The sequence below is a fragment of the Lissotriton helveticus genome, chromosome 5_1 (genome assembly GCF_964261635.1).
Source record: "Lissotriton helveticus chromosome 5_1, aLisHel1.1, whole genome shotgun sequence".
Classification (NCBI taxonomy): Eukaryota; Metazoa; Chordata; class Amphibia; order Caudata; family Salamandridae; genus Lissotriton; species Lissotriton helveticus.
Window position 1 is genome coordinate 1,550,336,442 of NC_136065.1, and position 21,821 is coordinate 1,550,358,262.

At 53.6% G+C, this 21,821-nt stretch overlaps 1 protein-coding gene across 1 annotated transcript in view; it reads right to left on the reverse strand.

Annotated features, from left to right (window-relative positions):
• The window catches only part of CNTN2 (contactin 2), a 323,201-nt gene extending 301,849 nt beyond the window's left edge, over positions 1–21,352 (reverse strand). The window contains exon 1 of the mRNA XM_078644632.1: positions 20,519–21,352. The gene's annotated coding sequence lies outside the window, so the exon portion shown is untranslated. The remainder of the gene's footprint in view (positions 1–20,518) is intronic.
• Positions 21,353–21,821: the final 469 nt, after the last annotated feature.

A 21,821-nucleotide genomic window follows, 5' to 3' on the forward strand; every position in this document is an offset into this window, starting at 1 on the left:
CGCTTGGCAGGAGCTGTTTGCGAGGCGCTCGGGTGAGCAGCATGCGGCTCCACTCCACCGAGAGGATGGGCCGGCTCTGTCTGGTGCGGGCGGCCGAGCTCCAACGAGGGACCTGGCGATGGAGCAGGGCAGCTGGCGGCGGGGGTCATCTACGCCGGCCCCCCCCCGAAGGGTTGTTGCGGCCGCCGGGGGCAGGGGAGTGAGCTGGGATGCGCGAACTGTTGAGCCGGTTGTGAGTGGAGTGGAACGGCGTGGGAGCGTGGATTTGGGTGTCTTGATGAGAGTGTGTCGGGAGAAAGCAGGTTTGAGCCGGATGGACCCCCCAGGGGGGAGTCGGGACTGTGTCGAGGTGGCAGATGGGGAGTCTGAAGAAGAAGGGGAGATTCGGGAGGAAGGGGGGGAGAGTAATGTTGTTGGCAGTGTTTTGCAGGTGCCGGAGAGGCGGGAAGTGCCGAGAGTGACGGCACCCTCAGCTCCACTGGTTAGGCGGCGGGATCCGGTTCGGACGCCGACCTTGACGCCAGGTAAGATGGGTGACGGAGCGGGGAGTGGCAAGCGGCGCTGTGTACAGGTCTCAGTGGGGACGGGGGGCGAAGGGGAGGAGGGATGGAGGCTGGTGCGGGGGCGGTATGTACAGGACACGGGCGTGGGCACGGATGGCGCGGCGGATGGGGAGGCCGGTGCGCGGCCGGGGTCCGAGGCGGTCGCCGGGAAGGACGCTGCGAGTGGGGGGAAGGAGAGTTGCGTGGTGCCGGTGCGTAAGTTACCATACATGGGGTTGACAAAACCACTGGGGGCGCACCTGTCGTTGGCCACGAAGGAGAAGATATGGAAAGGGGAGTACATAGACATACTGAAGCTTCTCCACAGGGAGTTGACGTCTAAGGAGGGGTCGAAGGAGGAGGAACAGGAGCTGGCCAGGCGTCCGAAAGTGCCTTTGACATTGGACAATTGGTCAGCGGCTTTCCTTATATACGCAAGTGTATACTGCGAGAAGTTTCCCGACCGTTCCGTGGCGCTATTTAAGTACATGGATGTGGTGCGGAGGGCCCAGGTGACGTACGGCGGGTTCGCGTGGTCGCACTATGACGAGGAGTTTCGGGCGCGCATGGCGGCTGACCCGGAGGCTTTGTGGGGGGAGCTGGACGCGGACTTGTACCAACAGACGATGGGCGGGGCCAAGTTCGGCCACACCATTTACACGGCCAGCGGTTTGCCGGTGGGTCCGCCCCCCTTTGCCGCGCGCCCCACCCGGGGGGTGGGGCGGGGAGAGTCCAGCGGACAGGCCACGGTTGGGGCCTGTTGGGACTTCAATAAAGGGTCGTGCGGGCAGGCAGCCTGCCATTTTAGGCATGAGTGCTCGAGCTGCGGAAAGCGGCACCCGGCGCTGCGGTGCTGGGGACCCGGGGGCCAGCCGGGACAACAGCCCGGGCATGGAGGTCCTCAGGGAGGGGGGGGCAGAGGGGAGGAGGGCGAGGGGGGGGGCAGGAGCTTTGGGCAAAGGCTCGTACGCCGGTTAGGCTGGAGCGAATGGAGCCCTGGTTGGCGGCGTATCCGCGGGCGGAGGACACTGCGGTGCTGCTTCAGGGTTTTCGGGAGGGGTTCCGCCTGGGCTATGAGGGCCCCCGGATTGCTCGCTGGGCGGACAATCTGAAGTCAGTGAATGCGCACAAAGGTATTGTGCGGGAGAAGTTGTTCAAGGAGGTCAGGGAGGGGAGGATGGCGGGCCCGTTTTCGGAGCCGCCGATTCCTGGCTTGATCATTTCCCCCATCGGGGTAGTGCCCAAGAAGGAAGAGGGACAGTTCCGGTTGATCCAACATCTGTCGTGGCCGGAAGGGGAGTCGGTGAACGCGTACATCTCGGCGGACTTGGCGTCGGTGACTTACTCGTCGGTAGACGTGGCGCGGAGGCTTGTCTCGGCGGCGGGGAGTGGCGCATTGATGGCAAAATGCGATGTCAAGTCGGCCTTTCGGCTTCTCCCGGTCCACCCGGCCGATCACCAGCTGCTGGGGATTCAATTTGAAGGGCTCATCTTTGTGGACAAGGCACTGCCGATGGGGTGTGCCATCTCGTGCTCGCTCTTTGAGCGTTTCAGTTCGTTCCTGCAGTGGGTTTTTTCCAGGCGCTCAGGCTCGGAGTCAGTGACGCACTACCTGGATGACTTTTTCCTGGTGGGGCGACCCGGTACGACGGACTGCCAGCGGCAGCTGGACGGTTTGGCCGGGTTGATGGGGGAGTTTGGTGTTCCCCTGGCGCCAGAGAAGACGTACGGTCCCAGTACGGTGTTGTCCTTTCTCGGTATCGAGCTCGACTCGGTCGCCATGGAAGCACGCCTACCGGACGATAAGAAATCAGCGATGTTGGGACTGGTGGCAGGCATGCTGGCTTGCAAGAAAGTGACGGTGCAGGAGGTACAGGTGCTGTTGGGGCACCTGAACTTTGCGTGTCGCGTGGTGCGGGCGGGTCGGACTTTCTGCAGGCGGTTGGGATTGGCGTTGTCCGGGTTGTCTTTGCCTCACCACCGCGTACGATTGTCGGCGGGAATGAAGGAGGACCAGCGCATGTGGCGGGCGTTTTTGGAACGGTTCAACGGAGTGCCCATGGCGCCGGCGGAGGATTGGGAGTGGGACGTCACCATGTACTCGGACGCGGCGGGTGTTGGCGGTTTCGGTCTGTACTGGGACGGACGGTGGTGCGCGGAACAATGGCCGGAACACTGGCAGGCGGGCGGCCGGAGCATAGCGTTCTTGGAACTATTCCCGTTAGTGGTGGCTTTCACGGTGTGGGCCAGGGAGCTGACGCATAAGCGCGTGTTGTTTCGAGTGGACAACATGGCGGTCGTGCAGGTGGTGAACAGGCAGTCGGCCAGAGACCCGCAGGTGCTGAGGTTGATGAGGGTGTTTGTGTTGCGCTGCTTGGAGAATGACATCCTTTTTCAGGCACGACACGTACCAGGCGTGGACAATGACATTGCGGATGCTTTGTCTCGTTCGCAGTGGGAGAGGTTCCATGGGCTAGCCACGGCGGCGGAGGAGGTCAAGACGCAGGTGCCGGGAGAGCTGTGGTCGGTGGGCGAGCCCGGGTCTTCCAGCTGGTAAAGAGGTCCGTAGCGGCGTCAACGTGGAGGTCTTACGAGCAGACATGGAAAGAATTCTTGCGGTCTGGCGCGGTAAGGCGGGGGGACCGGTGGCAGCGCGAGGAGCAGGTAGTGCGTTACATGGTGGGGCTCATGGACAAGGGTCTGTCACGGGTCACTATTGCGGGCAAGTTGTCAGGTGTGGCGTTCATGGGTAAGCTGTGGTGGGGTTACGTCCCGTCGGCGGGGGAGCTGGGGTCCCAGTTGCTGGAGGGTTGGGCAAGAGAGCAGGGCACTGCGGTTCGCTGCGGGGTCCAGTTACGGTGGCTTTGTTGGTCAAACTCATTGGCGCGCTGCCGGCGGTGTGCAGGGATGAAGGAGAGGTAGTGCGCTTCTCTACGTTAATGTCCTGGCTTTTCTATGGAGCGTTTCGAGTGTCGGAATTGGTGGGGACGAAAGGGGCGCCTGGGGTGGTGTGGGAGGATGTGGACTTGCGAGATCGTGAGGTGGCGGTGCGGCTGCGACGCTCCAAAACTGATCAGAGAGGGGTTGGAACCTGGGTGGTCCTGGGCCCGGGGGTGCAGGAGGGGGTTTGTCCCGCGGAGTGGGGTAGGCGGTTAGTGGCGAACCGGAGCCGGGACGAGGAGGAGGTGTTTGGCCGGGGTAGTGGGGGCAGAGTGACGGCGGCGCAGGCGTTGTGGGTTATGCGACGCGCCCTGCGGGTCTTGGGTGAGGACCCCTTGGCTTTTGGGACTCACTCGTTCAGGATCGGGGCGGCGACGGAGGCGGCGCATAGGGGTTGGGGGAAGGAGGAGATACAGCGGCTGGGACGGTGGAAGTCGGATTGTTACCGGACGTATGTGAGGCTGAGGGAGGTTGAAGGGGTGACGTCTTTGTGAATTCGAAGCCTGATATGTGTTTCTTTGCAGGTCCTGTGGCGGGGCCGGAGGTGGCTGTTTTGAATTTGTATGTGGTGGGACACTCATTTGTCAAGCGGGCTGAGCAGGCGGAGTGGGACAAGCATCGTGCACTGAATTTGGGATTGGATACTGGACTGTATCGGTGTCATTGGAGAGGAAAAGGGGGCATGCGGTGGCATGAGTTGTTGCCTATGTTGAATACGGTGGTCAAAGGGGGTGTGTGTCCGGATGTGGTAGTGATTCATTTAGGGGAGAACGACTTGGTGCAGTGCAAGGGCCTGGCTGTGGTTAAACAAATGATGAGGGACCTGAGGGAGATCAAGCAACGATGGGCGGGGTGCCATGTGATCTGATCCGAATTAATCCCCAGGCGGGTGTGGAGGTGAGCTGAGCGCCCAGGTGCGATAGACAGGGCACGGAGGAAGATTAACCGGGTGATGGTGGATTTCTGTGCTAAGGAGGGGGTGGGGAGAATGGTACATCCTGACTTGCGTTATGGTGCGGTGTATTTTTTCAGGGAGGATGGGGTACACCTCTCCAGATATGGTATGGAATTGTACATAGTGCAGTTGAAGGAGGCACTGGATGGAGCACTGGGGGTACTCAGATATCCTAGGAGGCAGGAGGCCTAGGGGGGGGGGTCGGAAGTAGTAAACAACTTCCGAGTGGCGTTTCCCTATGAGAAAAGGGGGGATTCACAGGAGGCCTGGGGCTGTAGGGGCATTTGGGGAGCGGAGGTCAGTAAGGTCACTGAGGTCATTTGCAGTTGGGGGTAGGTTGCTGAGTGGATGTGGACACTTTGTTGCACTGTTGGGGATACAATTAGGGGTGGGGGTGGAGGGGGGGCTGTTAGGCAGTTATTACTTAGCGAGTACTAGTTTTGTTCGGCACAGGCCAGGTGGGTGTTTTGTTGTGTAGGTGCACCTGATTCCAAATAAAGCGGCCTTTAACACACTAAGTTCGTGTCTGTGTCAGTGCTTCCCCCCCCACCTACTGGTGTGCCCCAATGGGGATTTGGGGGGCAGCCGACCAAAGGGAGGCTTGCCCACCCAGGGAAATTTGGGGCAGCAGGGGGGGGGGGAATAGGGGAGCTCTGCAGGCACCCGTAGCTTGGGCTGGTTGGGCTGGCTGGGCTGGTTGGGCTCTTTTTGGGCGGTTTTGGGCTGGCCGGGTTTATATACGGCCATTTTGTAGTATCGGCACCATTTCAGGTGCTGTGACACGGCTGCCGGGGGGGTTTCTTACCGAGCTGTTTTGTCCCGCCCTCCCTCCCTGTTTTCTTGGGGTGGGTCCCGGCAGGGTGGTCCCTGGGGGTTGCGAGGGGCTTTTGTTGGTTGATGGTGCACTTGAGGTTAGGGGACAAGAGTGGTTTGTCGCTGGAACAGGTGCCAGGAGGGGTGGTGTTTCCCTATGAGAAAAGGGGGATTCACAGGAGGCCTGGGGCTGTAGGGGCATTTGGGGAGCGGAGGTCAGTAAGGTCACTGAGGTCATTTGCAGTTGGGGGTAGGTTGCTGAGTGGATGTGGACACTTTGTTGCACTGTTGGGGATACAATTAGGGGTGGGGGTGGAGGGGGGGCTGTTAGGCAGTTATTACTTAGCGAGTACTAGTTTTGTTCGGCACAGGCCAGGTGGGTGTTTTGTTGTGTAGGTGCACCTGATTCCAAATAAAGCGGCCTTTAACACACTAAGTTCGTGTCTGTGTCAGTGCTTCCCCCCCCCCACCTACTGGTGTGCCCCAACGTTCGTTACCGCAGTTATCGGAGCGCTTTACATGAGCACGTTATATTTCACATGGTCACATTCAGCCGAGGGTTCCCCAGTTCCAAAGTCGGCTGCTCTGACCATAACACCACATGCTCTCCCTGGCTCAGGCGAGTGCAGCACAGGCTGCAGGTGCACCGCGCGAGCGCCGCCAATGGGAACGGGCGCGGATGTGTGCATCATGTTATAGCCAGCCCTCTCTCAGGCATTAGACATGGATTGAGATCTCTGCAGGTAACAACGGACAGGTGAGGTGTACTTAAGTACAGCCTGACCGGAAGGAAGGTACCTTGCAGTATGGGCTACGTCAGCCTCAATAACATGGCATAACATGGCGCGGTGTCGCAGGCGCGCGCTCGCACGTCGCGCACCGCGCGTCGCGTCTCGACGCTTCCCTGCCTCGAGCCTCCGACGCTTTCCCGCTCGGCCAGCCTCCAGCCTAGCGCCCCGCGCCCCGCGCGCTGCGTCCCAGTCTTTTAATAGCCTCGCAGCCAACCTGCGCCAGCCAATCCCGGCCCGGCCGCCCTACTTTTGGCTGCGGCAGCAGGTTCCGGAGGGTGGCCGCGCTGTCAGCCTGGCGGAAAGCTGACTGCCTACAAAGCAGCTGTCAAAGTGTCCTCAAGCATGCCGTGCCTGGCACACTGCGCAGTCTGTCTCTCTGCTGCCTGCACACCGACAGGACAGCTCAGGGGGTTCATGGCCATGCTCGTTGTCACAGCGCCCACAGTTGTCCGGTCTGAACTCAGGTATGCTAAATCGCAGATTAATTAGCACGTTGCTGAAGCATATGTGCAGCCTCCAGCGGTTTGAATTGCAAAAGAGTGAATCATGATCATTCCATGTACAATAACCTCGTGACGTCGAGTTCAGTGATAGCGACTTTTCCTCTGTTAGCGCTTCAACGAAGTGAAGGACTGTTGAGAAAGACAAGTAATTTCACTTGTTATTCCCTTTTTTGCTAGGCTCCCTGGTACGTTCGTTCATGGTGCATTGTAACACACTGGATGCCATTGGATTACCTATTTTCAACATTTGTTATTTCATTGCGCTTAGAAACCACAAAATGCGGTCTGAAAGTTCTTCTAGAGAGAGTGAAGGGGTGCCATGAACGGAGGATATTGCTGGAGTAGAATATACGAGCAGGAGAAGTATGTGCTGGAAGCAAGAAGGGGGTGCAGAAGAAACATACAGGGGGACAATAGTATCTGCCCGATGGCAACCACCACGAGACAAGAAAGCAGAGCTGGAGGTAGAGGGCAAATGCAGCTGGAGTGGGGGCGCATATGGGGAGAAAAGGAGGTGCAGTATGACTGATGAAGAGGAAGGGAGAAAAGAGGTGAGGTTCAGAAGGAGCAGAAACATAGGTCAGGTGAGAGGAATGATGAGGGAATGAGGGGTCGTGTGAGAGGAGGGGTGCACAAGGAGAGGGCAGAGGAGGGTTGTACATACCGAGGCAGGGTTTGGGAGTTCACCCCGCTTGCAGAGGAGAGGGTTCCGGATCGGAGGGACCCAAAAGAGGAGTGCTTGGAGAGAAAGACTGAGGAGGGCAGGGGGCAGAAGGAGGGGTGCATGAGGTGAGGGGGTGTAGGGGACAGCAGTAGGAGTAAAGCAAGAGAGGAAGAGTTCAGGAGGGGAGTGAGCAGGTGAGGAGCAGGAAGAAGAAAGGAGGAGGTCAGGAAAGAAAGGGGTGGGAGTAGACAGCACCAGGGATGCAGACAGAGTAGTGGTTCAGGAGAGTGGGGAAAGATAAAGGAGTGTGGGAAGAGAGGGAGGGGCAGATAGAGTGTTGCATGACCAAAGGAGTTGCTTAGGGGGAAGGGGGCAGAGGGAGGGTGTAGGAAGACTAAAGGAGGCAGGAGCGGAGCAGAAAGAGAAGAGGGTGTATGAGCCTGTTTAGGGGATTGCTAGGTAAGAATTGAAATAGTAGGGGCAGTAGTCGAGCCTGCCTTTATTGCCTGTCTGCAGGGAGCCCCAGGGGAAGACGCAGCGGTAGTCTCTCTTTATTCCTACACCCCTACCTGCAGCGCCTACACGCCCCCTAGAGGCGCAGCGGCCCGGATCTGTAATGGACCAGGCCACAGACTGAGCACCTTTCCCTGCTCATTCATGGGGGTGGAACGGGTGCTAGTAGCACTCTGCCTGGGGTCACTGGGAGATAGGGACAGGGTTCAATGTAACACGCATGGATGTGTCACCAAGACTTGAGTTACACCGGGAAAGGGTCACTGAGTGATCGCGAAGGGTCAATGTTAGACCATGAATGAGTCACTGAGAAATGGGGCCAGGGTCAGTATTACTCATTGCAATGGATCGTTCAGGCTCAGCTGCAGAAACCAGGCTGACGTCGAAAACTTCACAATAGGCCACTGAAAGCGGGGGCCGTGGTACACAGCGATCGCCCTTTTCCAGATGTGAAACTGTTGAGAACATTCGTCAATATTAGAGTTAAAACTGCATATCGTTTATCAATGTGTTTTGCGTCGCCCTTGCGCCACGCAAGGGGGCACAAAGGCGACGCTACTCTAAACTAAGATTTATCAAGCGACGCAAAGCCACCTTGCGTGGCCGTGCATGGCTTGATAAATCTGGAGTAACGCAGCGCAAATCGCTGCGTTGCGTTACTCTGCCCCAGGGAGGCGTCCCATGGGTGGAGCGTGGGTGTTCCCACGCATCCATCTATGGGTTTTGGCACATTCTCAGATTTACCATTACTGGTAGACCTGTGAATGTGTCAAAATGCTACGCCTCCCCAGCTGAGGCGTAATGAGCAGACATATATAGGAAAATGCCTCATAGAATTGTCTTTGCCAACAACAATCCCACTTACAACGCAGGCCCCCTTACACTATTGTGCACGGGTGCCTGTGTTGGCGCTAGGCAGCCACAAGTGCATCAGCACATGGAAAAGACAAGAATGCGCCGTATGATGTTAAATAAAGCACATTCATGCCCTTTACCACAGCACAGTAAGGTGGTTTGCTGCGTTGTGCTGCCTGAACATTTTATGAATGTACCCCTAACAGTTTAACAAAGAAATAATCAAATTTGCGTAAGCTTTCACAAAATAAATAGAATATGGTGGACATTAAAAATGTGAAATTTCAAACTGGCCTCTAGATATCAGTCAGTCAGTCAAAAAGCTTTTATTATCGGTTAAAAACCATGAAAAGACATATTTACAAATAAACACATACTTCAATACGATTCAAATATAAATACATATTAAAAAATGTAAAAGACCTCAGTGTGCCACATCATAAAAGGTTAAAAAATAATTGGGGAAATACAGACCTAGGTATCTCACAGGGGCAACAATAATTCCCTACCAAGCTGCTTGAGTTCTTTTTTAAGGAGATACCCTCCACTGTTATAGGATTATCGCACCCCGGGCCTCTAGATATAAAACTAGATATCCGGCTTGTGCGCCATGTTAGGGTTTACAAAGAGGTCCATCGTTCATTCTGCATTTTGGGAGTGGCCACCAGGAGCCGTTGGGCTGGTTCCTAAACAAAGACATTATCCTATGGGAGTATTACACCACAGACCGGTGTGGAGTTCTCATTATGTGGAAAAGTTTTCAAAATGGGAATAAACACTGGTACAATGGGCTTAAGGAAGGATACTCTTATGAGAGGTATATTCTGAGAGCAGTCTGTTTACCACAGCCACACACTTCTATACCTCCCATTCCCCTTGCTTCACATCACCCTTCCCTCCAGATTCACGGCTTTTTTCCATTGGGTTTATATAAATATCCCATAATCCCAAAATCAACACTAAATCTTAGTAAAATTTGATTTGTCGGGGTTCTCTGTTGGCTTAATTAAAAAAACATGCCCTCTTTGGTGTACTAGGATCATCTCAGGCACTAGGGGGCTCCACCACTGCCGGAACTTATTTCCTGGGATCTACTATTTGATTTAATATAATTAAATACCCTCTGTGTATTGAGGGACCAGGCTAGTCTTTGGGAAAAAAATGGGTCCTTATGATAAGAAATATGCCATTGGACTTGACCAGCCATCGCCCACTCCATACAGTCCTCCTTTCATCCCTGACCATTGCATGCAGTCCTCCTTTCATCCCTGATCACGGCATGCAGTGCTCCTTTCATCCCTGACCATTGCATGCAGTGCTCCTTTCATCCCTGACCATTGCATGCAGTGCTCCTTTCATCCCCGGCCACTGCATACAGTCCACCTTTCATCCCTGGACACTGCATGCAGTGCTCCTTTCATCCCTGGCCACTGCATGCAGTGCTCCTTTCATCCCTGGCCACTGCATGCAGTGCTCCTTTCATCCCTGGCCACTGCATGCAGTGCTCCTTTCATCCCTGACATGCTTAAATGTTACGCATGGACACATTACCTGAGAATTCGGGACAGTATTCAGTTTTATGACAAGCATGGGTCTCTGAGAGCTTGGGGTGTGATTTGATGTGACACCAGTAGTAGACTGTTTTAAGCAGTGCTGCAGTGATTAATGTTACCCCATGACTAGAACACTGGGAGCCCCCCCCCCCCCCATCAATGACCCGGTGGGAGCTGAAGCATGGTTCAAGGTTGTACTTAGGAGCGGGTCACGTAGAGCAGCTGGAGGGCAGGATTCCGCGTTGAGGCTGGACAACATAGATGTCTGGGAGCTGGCTTGATTAAATAAACCTTCCTGTCAAGCCAGATACCTAAATTATCCTTCAAGAAGCCAAACAAAATGCACGATCCTGTCGAACAATGCACACTTTTTATTTTTAAAAAGCTGGACCAGTGCACAGCTTCTTAGCACTCAATAAATACAGGCCTCATCGAGCCAGTACTTAGAATTCACTGCGGGATAGCACAGGGCCTGGCAAGACTTTTCAGAACATGAACCCGGCGTGTTAAAGGTAGCCCTTCTTAACTGGGTCCAGGCTGGATGAAGGTCTAAAGCCTGACTTGCCTACCAGAAGTTCTGCATGTCCAGCATTGTATTGTATTGTATTGTAAGGGGTGCTTATAGAGCGCACTGACACCATGGGTTTCCTGGCGCTGGATGGACATAGAGGGTACAGAGGGACTAACCAGATTGAGGGAAGAGCCAGGTTTTTAGAGACTTACGGAAAAGAGTCAGAGAGTTAGAGGCTTTAAGAGAAGAGGGAAAAGAGTTCCAAAGCTTGGGGGCCAGGTGTGCAAATCTCCGGCCTCCGGATCTACAAAGCTTGTAAGAAGGGACGGTCAGAAGGTGAAGATGGGAGGATCTCAAATTCCGGGGCGGGCAGTAGGGTCTGATCAGAGATTTCACAAAGGCGGGACAAGGCCCGGTTAGCGATTTGAAAATAAGGCAGCCGATCTTGAAGGCCGACCTTGCGGTAACGGGGAGCCAATGGAGTTTGGCCAGGAGGGGCCTGGCGGATTGCCACTTCGGGATCCCTAGGACCAGTCTCGCCGCTTGATTTTGCACCACTTGCAGTCTAGCTACCGATGTTTTAGGCAGACCGTGGTAGATTGCGTTAGAAAAATCTAAGCGGGAGAGGACGAGAGCCATGATGACCTGCAGGAGGGCATCGGGTGTGAAGAGGGATGCCACTTTCCTGATCCTGCGCAGCTGGTAGATACAGAACGAGACCACCGTCCCCACCTGTGGCCCAAGGGATAAACCGGAGTCAATTGTGACCCCTAGGCTCTTCACCGAGGCCACGGGGGTGGGAGAGGGACCAAGTTCCGCCGGCCAGAATTGTGGCCCCCAGGAGGTGGCGCTCCTACCGGGAAGGAGGAGCTCCGTCTTCCCGGGGTTCAATTTTAGCTGGTTGTGGCCCATCCACTGGAGGATGTGGGACATGACTGCCTGAAAATTGGGAATAGCAGAAGGGGAGTTAAGAGAAAAGATGAGTTGCAGGTCGTCCGCGTAATTAAACACGGTAACGTCCCACTGCCTCAAGGAAAAAAGAAGGGGGCGAAGATAAAGATTGAAAAGAAGAGGGGATAGAGAAGAGCCCTGGGGGACCCCGCAGGGCGAGTGCTCCCTGGGAGCCCTGAAGGTACCCAGGCTGAGGGTCTGAGACCTGCCGGTCAAAAAGGATTTGACCCAGTCCAGCGCCAGGCCCTGGATGCCAGCCTGCTCGACACGGTGGAAAAGGATGTTATGGTCCACCGTGTCGAAGGCGGCAGACAGATCTAGTAATACCAGGGCCTGGGGGGTACCCTTGTCAACCCCGTCTCTCAAGGCATCCAGCACCGCCAGGATCACAGTCTCCGTAGAGTGGCCGGGTCTGAAGCCAGCCTGGTTGGCCTCGAGGAAGTTGGAACTCTCGATAAACTGTGAGAGACAGGTGGTGACGTGGGCCTCCAGGATTTTAGAAAAGAAAGGTAAAAGGGAGATAGGACGGTAATTTGCTGGAACGGCGGGATCCGCCCCTGGCTTCTTCAAGAGGGGGACCAGAACGGCTTCCTTGAAGGAGCCAGGCACCGTGCCAGAAGAGAGAGAAGAATTTAACAGAGGGAGAATACAGTTGGGTAAAGAGTGGCAGATAGCCCGGAGTATGGACGGGGGACAACAATCGTCTGGGGATCCAGACTTGATGCGGGTGGCAAGAGTGGCCAGAGAAGTGGGGTCTAAGAGAGAGAATTGTGTAAATGAAAAAGAGTTGTGGGGGGGGAACAGAACCAGCGCCAGGAGAAGTAACTGGGATGGTGTCCTTAATCAATACAATTTTTTCGACAAAATAGGTGCTAAGAGCATTACATGCTTCCTGTGTGGCAACCTGGGTGGGGAGCGTCCTGGGGTCGGAGATAAATTCATTGAGGACTTTGAAGATTTCTTTGGATTGACATGGGGCCGATAAAATTTTTCCTGATGCATAAGTTTTTTTTGCTGTAAGAATGGCAAGTTTGTACCTATTGCGGGCGGCCACATAGGCATCTCTACTTAGGGGGTGGTAATCTCTACTCCACTTGCGCTCGAGTTGGCGGAGTTCCAGGTGGAGGGATTTGAGATGAGGGGTAAACCATTTGTGGGAATTGCTATGCCGGGATTGGGGGAACTTGGTTAGAGGGGCAAAGATGTCGCTGGCTGTCGTAAGCCAGTCTGCTACCGACCCGTAGAGCTTATCAGTGCCAGTGTCATTAGGTAGCAAGGGACAGGTTTGGGACAGGTGGGCTAGCAGTTTGGGGGAATCGACAGCCTTCCACTTGCGAGCCATGCCGCCCTCCCGCGGGGGGACCCTAATCTGGCCAACCGCCGATATTGTGGTGTCGATCATAAAATGATCCGACCACACACAAGGTGTTATTAGTGGGTGGGAGGACTTGACCCCATGGATCCAGATATGATCGAGGATGTGGCCGCCCTTATGGGTGGCCGACCTGACCAGTTGAATAAAATTCAGGCTCGAAAGACCCTCGAACAATTCGGAAGCATGCGGGCCTGCGTCCTCGTGCTGAAACCAATAATTAAAGTCACCAATGATGACAGTACGGGGGAGGAGGTAGCAATGTTGGTGAGTTGATCAATGAAAGCTGAAGGAAAAGACGGCATAGGGTGGGGGCGGCGGTAGAGTACCACGAGGGTGACTGCCCCTGCCTCCGTCCCAAGACTGAGAACCAGGGTGTCCACTTCCGGCAGGGTCATAACCGCAGAAGTAATGAGCACACTAGCGAAAGGAGATACCAGCTTCAGCACACCCTCAACCTACCAAAGCTCCTAAGAACCATAAAGCTGATAAACAAGCCATATCATCAGCTGAATCATGGAAGAAACTAACAGGCTAGAACCAGAAGGAACCATTAAATCGTCAAGTGCAGCAGAGAGAGGTAAGTGTCTGGATGGTGACCTTGCTTGGCAGGCCACATCTGCCTGACCACAGGAACCAGCGGAAGAGGCTGTACCCTGCGCCAATTCATTTGACGGGACACCGTCCAGAGCCTAACCACAACCTTCAATGGGGCAGGAGCACACTGCCAGTAAAAGTTACTATGATTTTTCCCACTGCATTATAGTAGATACAGTTGACTATATTTTTGAATTACTCACAAGACGTAGAGTGTTTGCCACCAGGGTTGACGCAGCCAGTGCTGGCAAATTTGGACACATCTTTCTGGGTTCTTGCCAGTCTTCCTCAAAGACCCTCCAGGTTGAATTTCAGCCAAATAGATTCAATGCTGAATGATGATCTTTGAAACATGTGTGACAATGAGGTCGGCCCACCTCGAAAATCCTCATGATGCACGAGGAACTTGTAATAGCAATACCTTACTGAGGAATGCAAACAGTGGGCTTGTATATGGGGCATGCCACAGCAAATACATGGCAAGAATGAGATAGAAGATACTCACAAATAGTGGATGAGTTTAGATAACTTTATTTAGAGAACTGAAGAATCTTAAACCGGTCCTGAAGAAAGCCAAGTGACCCTGACAGGAAGGGTATGTTGGTTGAAACATGTTGACCCCTAAACACTAGAGATATTAACTTTCTCAATTAGCTCTCTATCCGTTTTTAATATTGTCAAAATACCCTCCTAATAGATCGATATCAGTGTACCATAGACAATGTTAACGTTAGGATGCCCCTGAAAAAGAATATCAAAGAGTTTCCTTGGTTTCCATAGTTGAGCCCATCTGGATACGGTATGTATCTGGATGAGGACTCTGAGGTGAGAGATGTCAACAGTAACCTTAGTGGGTGGGAGTCCTATAAAAACACGTAGGCTTGCTCTGATAAAGTAGGAGAAGAGAGATTGAATAATCACTGACAGCAGGTCTCCTTTCTATTGGTTAATTGCATGAACTTGGAAAGTCGAGGGGGCCCTATTAAATACTTCACACTCCCTCAATTTGATTAAAGTTCAACAGAAAGAAGCAAGTATTATTTGGGGACACATGAAATGCGGCCTGCAGTTTATCAACTGAACCACTCTAAAGTGCACATCCTCGCCTGTTGGGGTGTCACACTGGGCCTACGACACCCTACGCCACCCTCCGCACTGCGTTGTGTTTGCACGTATATCGTTTCTCCCCATGATCTCCACCGTGCAGCCTAAAGGTCCCATTCACACCAGCACCAGTGCTTATGAACAGCTGCTGCTTGTAATGTCCACTCCACCAACTTTCCATCTGCAGCTCCTGACCGCAACCGAGAAACTCCAGGACAGGGCCGGACTGGCTACCGGGCAGTTGTGTGTGCTGCCGAGCTAGGGGCTAATTTCTCTGTGGTGGGGGCTTATTTCGTTGATGGGGACCTGCGTGCGATTTGAAATAAACCACGCAGGTCCCCATCAAGAAATTAGCCCCCAGCACGGCAGCACACACAACTGCCCGGTAGCCAGCCCGGCCCTGCTCCAGGAAGTATCAGGAGGGAAGCCCTGGCAGAAGAAAATCACATCAGTGTACAGACACACCACTGCTTAAACCTCCCCGCTGCTCCTGACTTTAACCACGAACGTGCCACTTCACATGGCAGTCCCAAGGACTTGAAATCCTCTATTGTGATTGTTAGAAATTGAGATTTGAGCCTGTTTTGTTGCTCGGTGGCATCCTAATGAAAAGATTTTGAGCCAGCTGGTAGCCCATGCACTAGAAAATCCTGCCTGTGACCATTTGTGATCATTAGCAGTATATGGTGTCTGTGTCCTTGGAGGTACAGGAACGTGGTCATCCCTAAAGCCAGCACGCCGCCTATCTTAAAGCAAATACACGAGTTTTCGAGGTTTTTTTTCTGAACGCCAATAATTTCTTCATGTTTCTTCTGGGGACCGGTTTAGAGTGCCGAACAGCCGGTGACAGAATTAAGAATACACGACTCCCAGTCTGGACTTGCAATAACCAACCATAAATCAGAGTTTTGTTTGGAAAATTAAAGCACACCTGCTTTACGCACCGCTCTGAGCTCTTTATGAACAGCTTCAGCAAGCACAGAGGAGCGCTCCCCATGGTGCTGAAGTAGCAGTAGGTGAACAGCGGCCCATTAAAGACTACCTGCAAATAAAGCGGAAGGGCTTTTGTGGAAGCTAACATGGGGGAGTTTGGGAAAAGTATCTTATCAGCTGCAAAATTCAACTTTCTGGCTAGAGAACAATTCTTACTAACACGCTCCCCAGGAGTCCCAAGGCTTTGCAAATCCCATCTCTGGTAGAAATGTTGTTTTCTTGTCATTGTTAACCATTCCTGTTAGTACTAACGGGCAGATTGCTTAAGGCCCGCGCAGAGCAGCACTGAGCCGAATTCAGCTGCACTGCGTGTAAGAACAATGACTGATCGGCGTTGTATTTACAACTGGTAGTGCACCAGGGTCCGCACAAGTAGCCCTGCAAACACAAACACTGAGACCAACATGAAAGTGATGTGACATTGTACCGCTGCGAAAAGGCTATTGGGGAGCAGTTTGTGCGACTTTACGTAAATCACATAACGTGTACTCTTGCAATTTGTATCAGGTATCAGGAACTTCGCGTTACGTCACTTAATGGCATATAGGCCTCTGGTATGGTGCGTTTCTGTGCAAAAAAAAAAAGCTTGTGAAAGTTGATCAGTACTATTGTTATGTTAAGCGCCCACTTGACTAAATCTGTGGCTATAAGCTTTGCATGTTCTTCGTTTTTTTATTTCAAGAAATGCATTAAATTGTAGATAGCATTTATATATATTCGAAGAAAACCTCTGCGATTGCTGCGGAAATTACGAGCCACTCCGGTCTAAAAAAAAAAATATATATATATAGATACGGGGCTCCTACGCAGGGCTGAGTTAAAACAGGATGTGTTTGTACAGTATTCCTGTGGGTTATTTTCATATATTCTGCTAGGGTCATCATATTAAGCTGTAATATATTGCATAGTAAGGTTCTTTCGCTCGTGGAAGTTGATCAATGCTACTGTTTTCGTCCTGCGAGCACCGTGCAAAACTATAGTAAATCTGGAGATGCAAGTGTTAAGTATCCTTCATGTTTAACAGTTTTATTAATGTAAGACAATTTCACACATGTGTCGCTGCACACAGTATTAAACCTGAGAGGACATTGCCCTTCACTGCTTATGGCGACGCTATATCACGCTGCATTCAGCATCAACCTTCATAGCACCTCACATGAGCTAGGCCTCGACTGCTCAGCAACAGTTGTCACTTACGTATTCCAGGAGTCCTGGCTCAGTATGGGACCGATGCCTTATCACCCCTCAGACTGCAAGATGCTTCCTCGGACCAACAGGACACGAAGAAACAGTCTGACAGTTTGGGGATTGACTACTGTCTTGCAATGCAGGTGTAGGACAGTGATTGACTGCAGTGCTACAGTGCAAGTGTAGGACAGTGATTGACTGCTGTGCTATAGTGCAGGTGTAGGACAGTGATTGACTGCTGTGCTATAGTGCAGGTGTAGGACAGTGATTGACTGCTGTGCTATAGTGCAGGTGTAGGATAGTGATTGATTGTTGTACTATAGCGAAGGTGTGGGATATGAATTAACTTGTACCATAGTGCAGGTGTAGGATGGTGATTGACTGCTGTGCCATAGTGCAAGTGTAGGACAGTGATTGACTGCTGTGCTACAGTGCAAGTGTAGGACAGTGATTGACTGCTGTGCTACAGTGCAAGTGTAGGACAGTGATTGACTGCTGTGCTATAGTGCAGGTGTAGGACAGTGATTGACTGCTGTGCTATAGTGCAGGTGTAGGATAGTGATTGATTGTTGTACTATAGCGAAGGTGTGGGATATGAATTAACTTGTACCATAGTGCAGGTGTAGGATGGTGATTGACTGCTGTGCCATAGTACAGGCATGAGATGGAAATGTATTGCTGTGTTATAGTGCAGGTGTGGGGTTGTTATTGACTGCTGTGTTATAGTGCTGGTGTAGGATAGCGATTGATAGTGTTAAAGTACATGTGTAGGAAAGGGACTGAGAGTTCTACAGCTGTGTACAGTGTGCCATACACAAAACATTAGTTTATGAATACAGGAGTATAAAGGGACACAATGCAGCTTTTGGAATGAATATTGCACCGTCGTGTTTTACATCTACCACATTACCACTGCATTATGAACTGTCTAATCCACAGCACTTCCTTCCCGTGGAGGGCTGTTCGAGGCCGCCTCGTGGGATGCAGTGGGCGTCAGTCTGAGGTACTCAGTCATTTGCCCCCGCCGCTACACCCGTGGCCCTGGCACCGATCTATAGGGCGCAAGTGACCCCACCTTCTCTCCTGCTCCTACCCTTCCACTCCCTCCCCCATGACTTCTACACCCTCACTCGACTGCATATAAGCAGTTTGGATCCATTTTGAGTTGGGCATAGATATAACTATGCATCGAAGGCATTGGGAAGAGTGAGGTGTCAAAGAGGGGCAAAAGAGAGAAAGTCCAGTCAAGGGTGCCCAATTTAGGTAGAAACGTAATTGCCGCTAATTCTACCAGTGCAAGTCCTTCCTGGGCTCATTGTTATTGTGGAAGACGTTTTGAACCCCAAGTTCTGCGTACTCTGTGTGTACCCCAAACTTCTCGCACTCTCTGTTCATGTGCCCCAGGCCCCTTAAGTGTCTAAGTACCCCATTTTCCATAATCTGTCTGTCCCTGTACACCAAGCTTCTCACTATACCTGTTCTTTTGCCACATGTCCCTCACACTCTCTGTGTACCACACACTCTACATGCGGTCTGTCAGTGTACCCTGAACTTCGCACAGTATCCATCCACGTGCCGCAGACCGCGCGCGCATTTAGTGTACCCCAAATTATTTATGCTCTCGGTGCACATGCTCAGGCGTCAAACACTATCTGCCCGCGTGCCCCAGGCCGCGCACACTTTCTTTGTACATCACGCTCCTCTCTCTGTCTGTCCATGTGGCCCAGGCCCTCGCACTGTTTGTCCGCGTTCCCCATGATGTGGGGTGCCCGCGCCCCTCACTCTGTCCACGTGCTCCCCACTCCTCACTGTTCATGTGCCTCACCAGACGCCTCCCCCCTCCCCCCCACTGTCAAAGTACCTCGAGCTCCTCGCGCTCTCTATGTGTGCGCATGGCCCTCATATTGTGTACCCCAAGCTCCTTATGCTAAGATTCCCAGGCTGTTCACAAAGTATTTATTTCCATGTGCCAGTCGGTCCTCGCAGTTTTTGCCCAGGTGCCTCCCGCTCAAGTATCCCACACTGTCTATGTGACCTGGCCCAGCCGCCCAGCTATCCACGTCCCGCACACAAGCTCCTCGTGCTCCAGGCTCCACGCGCCGTTGTCCACGTGCTCCAGGCTCCTCTTTACACCTGCCCCCTATTCAGGCTCTGCCCATGCCCCCCAGCTCCTCACACTCTACTCATTACGGTATACTTCCAGGTGTGCTACACGTGGGCACCACGCTCCTCGCGCTCTCTGCTCACAAGCGCCCTCCCCCCCCACCCACCCCCCAACCCCTTTGGCGTGGCGAATGTCTGCTAAAAGAGCCGAGGCTGCCCCCCCTTGGTAGAACCTTGCAGGGAGGCTGTGCCCCCCCCCACCCCCCCAGAGTGCGTGTCTCGTGTGAGAGCATTACTCTGAGGCTTGTGACGTGGAGGGTGAGCCCCTCGCAGACCCGTGCTGCCGAGCGCGTGGCGCTGCTGTGGAGTGTGCTACATGTGTCGAGGGGCCTGACGGCTGCTGTCACACGGCGTGTCTCCCCCTGGCCGGGCCCATGAGTAATAGAGCATAACATTCAGTGGATGCTTTTTGTTCCCAGTCCAACGCTGATGATTTATATATCTCGGAAGGATGAAAGGCTGAACGGCTCCACCAAGATTCAAACCTGTGATAAACATTGTAGCCTGCAGGGGACGCTTAAATTAAGGTACAGCCCGAGGTCGCTCAGCAGTGTTCCGCTCTATAATAGCAGGAGGCTAACAAGGTAGAACGCCACCTTTTACCTGTCATTGTTCTGGCATCCGGGAGCCAAATAACAGCCTTCAGACCCGTCCTACACATTTTCATTGCTATGGTGAAAAAAATATGTAGGAAGGCCGTTGCTTGATTTTAGAGGCATGTTCAGAGCTACCAGCCACCCCTTCCCCTCTGCCTGTCACTGTGGGCTCTGAGGCAGCCTACGCAAATTAGAGTTTGGTTACAAGTTCAGGGTGATTAGCGACTCCATTTGATTGCAAATACCTCTGCAGTAACGGGGGATATCCGTAGTTTCTCTGGCCATGTATACCACCCACCCCCGTACCCCCTACCCAACTCTTTCGAAGGGCCCTTTAGCCCCAGGATCGAGATGGGCCAGAAAATAAGCCCAGTCCCAAAATAAAAGTGCCCCCCCCCTCCAAATTGATGAATTAGATAGCTAAAGAAGTGACCCACGTATGCAGATCAGCGCAGTTTTGAACTTGTTAAGACACGAGTTATAAGTGTTTTGAGGTGTATGTGAGACTGCATGGATGTGTGCTTGCTGCAGGCAATGTTTGCGGTGATATCAGAGTTATCAATCGCATGCCCGGCATCCAGACTTTAAAACAGGCCCAGGAACAGAAAAAAACAGCTCACACTCACACACTGACCTGTCAGATCACCCTCCTGGCACTGTCAGATTGCCCTATAGGCCAGTCCTACCCTGCTTAGCCCCAGCCCACCCGGTGGTCGGTCGGTAGGGATATTGGGGTTGTGTGGGGTAGTGGGTGAGCTGGGGCATCCACGTGCAGGGCTCCATTCTGTCAGGCACACGCCCTCAAAGCCACTGGCCAACCCACCCTGCGGGTCCAGGGCTGCCCCGGCGTGCCCTGGTGTTGTTCGTGCCACCCCTCGCTGGTACTGACGGCAGAAGACGGGAAGGGCACCTACCTGTGTGTCCTGGACTCCACGCAGAACGCCCGACTCAAGAATGGAATTTCCTCAAAACCTGTGCAGGGGTTATAGGTTGGAGGCGATGACAGGGTGTCCTCAGTGTGCCAGATGCGGAAATTGGGTGTCCACGAGTCTCCAACGGAGAATCCCGCCCTGAGACGCTGACGGGAGGTGGTGGGCGCCTACAGGCTGCCGGAATCTGTATTGGGATCCCGGGTCCCCAGCAGCGCACTGCACGGTTGAGAGGGGGCGCCCCGGGGTGGGCACAGAGTGCTGCGTGAGTGAAGGGGTCGGCGGCAGCGCGCCGGAGCCAGGGACGAGCCTCCTGGGATCTCAGCGGGGTGCTGAGTCAGTCACGAGGAGTCCTGGGTCCCCGGGAGTGTACTGGAATGGACTAAGGGGGTCCCGAGATGCCCACAGGACAGAGTGAGGGGCGCCGTCTGACCCGAACAGTCCGCTGCGGGCTGTGACAAGCAATCCCAGGTCCAAAAGTGCTCCTTCTGCTTCTGGGCTCCCCTCAGGGCGCAGCGATCAGTGGTGGGGCCGAGGAGGTCCCATGTTGTGTACAGAGGCGGCAGGCATGGGCGGGGGGCTCTCAAAAGCTGCACGTGCTGAAGTTAGTGACAGAGGGATAATGTCCCCTACGAAAGGCCTGAGTGACAGCTGAGATCTTCGGGTCCTGGTAAGGTGCAGTTCTCACGGGTGGGTCTGGCCCCCCTCCACCCACCCGCAGGGCGCACAGGCTTGTTCTACAGTCTCGCGCCCCCTGCAGCCTTGTTAATCAGTCTCGGGGGTCTGCCGGCTGCACTCTCACAGTCAGTGCTGGGAGACGCGCAGGCTCTGCCGTTGCCGCCAGGGTGGGTGTGTTTGTGCGTCTCCAACATCCACTGCGGCTTCCCTGCATCAGGAGCGATGCTCCACCTCCTGTTCTGCTCTCCCCTCCCTTGCTCTCTCCACCTTCTTACTCCCCCTCCTTCTGTCCCTCCTCCCCCGTCCCTCCTTTCCCGCCTTCTCCTCGCCTCTCTCTCTGATCTCATACTCCCGAGTCCCCAGAGAGAAGCGTCTGCTCTAAAGTCAGCATCCGCCAGCAAACGGAGGACCAGCCCAGCATCCGAGGACCAGTCCAGGATACTGCATTCAGGCCCATTATACTGAGGACCAGCCCAGCATCCGAGGACCCGTGGATACTAAATACAGGCTCATTATACTAAGGACCAGCCCAGCATCCGAGTACCAGTCCAGGATACTGAATACAGGCTCATTATACTAAGGACCAGCCCAGCATCCGAGTACCAGTCCA